Genomic DNA, 5,154 nt, shown 5'->3' with positions numbered 1-5,154 from the left:
GGATCTTGCTCTATACCAAGGTTTACTTGGTCATGTCTCAATGTAGAAATTTGAGTCTTGGTGTTCGAGGGCCCTTTAAAGTGATCTTGCAAATCATATAGCTTCACTAACATGATTACTCCTTTAGGCATCAGATTTCTTTTGTGTATCTTTGTTTCATCCTCTAATATTGTTCATGGTCATCTTCATCAATAACAGAAACTTTAAACATGTGTAAATTCATAATAAATTCCAAAGTTTGTTCATCATCATTGAATACTTTGAAATTGGTTACATTATCTAGTACATATGGTTTATAAAGTAATTCAATAGAAAAACCATCTCTTAAAGGAGTAAAATGAGTTGTAGTGTTAGCCAGGATTACAGTTGCAACATTCTTAGATCTAGGTACCAAAGAAATATTAAAAGCTTTAAAGATAAAATAAGGCACAATACCTCTTGCTGATGGTTCTTTAAGTGTGGAGATAAACAATGATTAGTGTTACATACCTTCTTGTTGATTATCTCAAATTCATCAATGAGTTTGATACATTCTACCTGCAACTCTATGGCCATCTTTAGTCAAAAGATCAAGGCCTCGCATTCAACTATTTTGTTGGCGCAATTGAATTCCAAGTGGCATGAGATAAGAGTTTTGTTCTTTGTTGGATCTAATGAGATACAACCTACACCATCTTTGTCTTGTGTTTTAGAACCATCATAGTGAAAGTTCCAAATATTATTATTTATAATAGTATTAGTATCTACACTAAGTTTATTTACACCTATTATACAATGTTCATTTGCACCTATAAGAGTAAAAGGAAGGATTTTTTATTGTTTATCAGATGGTACTAGTGATGGCTAGGCCATATAATAGAAAATATCTGATTCCAAGAAAAAAAAACCCATAATTTCCTAAGAAAAACTTATATGCTTGTTGGGTCCTTCCAATTTTTTTATGGCATACTTCATGTGAGGCTCATTGTCCCCCCGTATTTGATTATTCTTGCATTTTTAAGGAAGCCACAAATGAGACCAATCATTTGCAAACTAACCTTGTAGCTTCTAAGACTAATATATGTTCAATAGTAAACAATAAGCCTCAGGTATGTCAACTGAAAAAATATTGATAACTTGGTGAACTCTCAAGTCATATGACAATCTAATAAGCACATCATTAAGTTCACCAACAACTTGCATTTCATTTCTCTCCAATTGTATAATATTAGTGTTGGCTTTCTCTAGAGTTTCATTTATTTTATTGCAAATTGATAAACTCGGAATAACATTTATTCATGCACCAAAATCCATTAAACAATTGTGCACATCATGATTAAAAATTTTAGACATAAGCAATAAGGGTGGTGTTTGAGATCTTGAGTGTGCTCTGATACTTGCAACATAATTACAATCTTATCATTATTTGTAGCCTTTTCTTGGGCAATTGATGCTAAATTTGCAGAATTTGTTGATTTGGAAGCTAATTTACTCTATGTAGAAAGTGATTTTAATGTTTTAAGCAACAACTCTCTTTATTGTGGGAGATATCATAAAACAGAGAGTTACATTTTCTCATGTTTTCTTCATGTTGTCAATCACATTACACTCCATCACATTACCTTCAACCTTATCTTTATTTGTGTTGGTTAGAGATGGAGTTGGGGTAGACTTCACAATTGACTCAAGTACTTTTGCACTTGCTTGAGTATTCCCTTTTATGCCCTTGGTTGGTTGAGCATTCATGGTTTGAGAAGTTTAATTTTGATTATTAGTCCAAGGAAGTATCTTCCTAAGTAACACTTTTCCCTTCTTCTAAGGACTAGGCTCATCCATTGTTCCTTTACTACGCAAGTTATAAGACTTATTAGCTTTGACCATTTAAGTCTCTCTAACAGAAACTTCTCCTACCGTCTCTGTTTCGTGATCAACCACCACATCCCATAAGAACATGGTCGACCCTGCAATGTATTTTGTCATATGTTGGAGGGGACTCTTCTTCCAAATTTTTCTATATTTGATCTTCAAGGGATTATTGCTCCAGTAACGAATTGATTACAAGTTTCATAGAATTAATATGTTAAGGACACATCTTCTCCAAATTACCAACTTGATGATATGAGCAAAAGTCATCCATCCCAAGTTCTTCAACATTTGAGTTGAAATTTGAACTTTCAGCAGATTTAGCTAAAGGATTGTTATTATGCTTGTAGAATGGTTTAAAGGATCGATTACTAGAAGAAATTTCTCCAAAACTTCTCTTCAAATCTACCACTTCATTGGTTAACTTCTTGACCATTTTGAAAACACTCTCTAAATCATTGGTTTCTTTCTCAAAATATTTTCTTGTAGTCAGTTGAGGCTTTTTCCCACTACTCTTTGATTCTTCTTGTGAGTGATGAACACCAATAGATAGAATTTGTTTTTCTACTTCCAATGCCTTAGCGAAATTCTCAGCCAATTTAGCCTTGTTCGCCCTCTTAATGAACAATTTTATGGACGAAATCAGGGTTGAAATATAATATTCTATTGTTACTACATCTTGAGGAGAAGCATTGGCAAGAAAATTGTTCATGATTGTAGTGAAGCATTGATTGAAATCCTTGACATTTTGTTTCTTTTCCATCTGTAAGGAAACCAACTCTCTCAATAATATTATGGGTGTTTTCTCTTCTCCAAACTTGCTCATAAACACCTTCTAAAATTGATCCTAATTAGAAATAGAGCTCGTACGAACATTGTAGTACTAAGTGGAAACCTTATTCTCAAAAGTAAAAGGAAACAATCAACATGCTAAATCTTCACGCTGAACTTTCAATAAACACAAGGCCAAATAAAAACTTTGAATATGATCTTCTGGAGTGATAGATTTGTCTAGGTCAAACTTCATAATCAAGATGTTGGGGCAAGTCATGTAAAATTCATGCAAAGTTCAAAGCCCCTTGATCCATCCATGTGGTTTTATTACTGAGCATTGTGTTATTTATATCTTCTTCATCATTTGAGTTGTTATTATCTTCTTCATTTTCAAAATTTTTCCTTCCTTGTGACTCTTCATCTTCCTCATGAGGTTGTTCAATAGATTTCACCAAATCAATCAAAGAAAAATCAACCAAATCTTCAACAGGATCTACTAACACACCTTCAGAAGTCATTGGTATTCTTACAACACGCATATAAGATAGTATACTATTAATACGAAGTTTCCTTATTTGTTTTACATAAGGATGGGTGAAAGGTCTAAGATATCTTAATTTTCTTCTAAGACCACATACATAGATTCAATGTTCTTCTATTGAGGAAACTTTTCAAGGTTGGAACTTTCAATAAGATCAAGGTTAACTTGAAAGAGAATGGGTTAATTAATATCTTGACTAAAAATATGTTAATGAAAAAAATGAGGAAAACTAGTAACCATAAAATGGCCCTCCTTTTAGCACCAAAAAAATTGTTGACAGGGTTGAATGCACTGTTTACAATCTTAAGGGGATCTCTCTGATATGATGCCCCAACTAGGCTTCAGAATTTTTGGTATGAGATTCCTATCCAAATTTCCAGCATGGATCCCATCTTATGCTTTTGTGAAAGTTACATTTTGGATGAATGGGATATGAAAGGGAAACCCAAATAAAGCCCTTGATGGAATGCAAGTGAAATCATCATTAATGGAAATAACTTAAACGAGTTTGTACAAATAATTGCACAACAAATTTATAGTAAAATAACACCTCAAAAAAAGAGTGATAACAATATATAATTGAGATACATAATGGCTAAAGTATACTAGCTATTAATTGTGAAACAATTTACAATCAACAACAAACATAAACACATGAAAATCAGCGTGAAATTCTTGGAAAGATGAGATTTTTCAATTAAAAAAACAGTTCATTAACTTGCCATAAATGTGCAACAATCATATACTAATGAACAACAATAAAGAACAATCTTACAACAGTCGATAACACATGATAGAAAATCCTTGTCATGACCCTTCGGGCTTCTGAGTATTAGAGCTTGACACTCAATATGAAATCACAAAGTATTTTCAAGAATCCCAATAGTAGGAGTGTCTAAAGCTAAAACTTAATCCTCAAAGTAGTTACAAGCTTCTCCCTTTCGAAATATCCTACCAGAGTCCAAAAACTAAGAGCCTTCCCTCTTTAATAGAGGGCTATATTTATCCAAAATGAGGTGACCTTTCACCTTCCATGACTCTTCACCTACCCTCATGTCTAATTTCTAATTTACGTTATTTTTTAATTTTGTTTTATTTTACATAATAACATTGAAATCCCAAAAAGAATAGTTTTAATGAAATAAACAATTATCATGAGCCCAACCCCAAAATTGGCTAGGCTTCTACTTTGATATATAACCCTTGGGTCATATGAGTGTGATAAGCTTTATAGTTTGTTGCAATAGATAAAACTTTCCTTGATATCGACCCTTCACTCATAACTTCAAATTCGCGTGTATTAGGCACCATTGTCTTCAGGTTAACCTGGATTTTGTGGAATAATGAAGCAAGCATGGTGTGCATCTTAGTGGGCTCCACTGGGTGTTGTTCCAATTCCTCTTTAGTTGGTTATGTATCTTTCTCTATGATCGATATTTTCCATGCATGCACCATTTCTTATACTTCATGTTCAATTTCTTACTTGAGCCCCACCTCTCCTCGGGCTCTGATGGAGACTAACTTGTGAGATTTTATTAGCCTCTCTATAATGATGTTGTGTTGTTGATAGGTGCCGATAATTTTCATCACAACTATTTCGATATTTTCTTGAGCTTGAATGGAAATTCTAATTTCAGCTTTATCTCTTTCACGACTTAGTTCATCTTTTCTTGGTAAATTCTTTGGTGATTCGATTTAATGATGCACTTTCTTCAAGCTCTTATCTTGTTCTTTCATCATTTCCATTAAATGTTTAATATTATTTTTTGTTGTTGAGGAGAAGGTTGTCTGTCAATGCTATGGCCACAAATTGTATAAATTATTGGAAACTATGTTTCTCTCTGTGGTCACTAAGATGGGTTTTGCTAATTCTCAGACTAGATACTTCTTCATTTCTTGGACAATTGGTTGGTTTTCTTGTCAAAAAGGAAATTAGCCAAGTTCATCACCTGATTATCTTCTCTCATAGTGATTCCCATTTCCCCAATTGGAAAATG

Source organism: Pinus tabuliformis, chromosome J, assembly GCF_031772625.1.
Source record: "Pinus tabuliformis cultivar Carrire ecotype Pingquan chromosome J, CPIR1, whole genome shotgun sequence".
Taxonomy (NCBI): Eukaryota; Viridiplantae; Streptophyta; class Pinopsida; order Pinales; family Pinaceae; genus Pinus; species Pinus tabuliformis.
The sequence above is the reverse complement of the archived record's forward strand: the minus strand, read 5'-3'. Positions refer to the sequence as shown.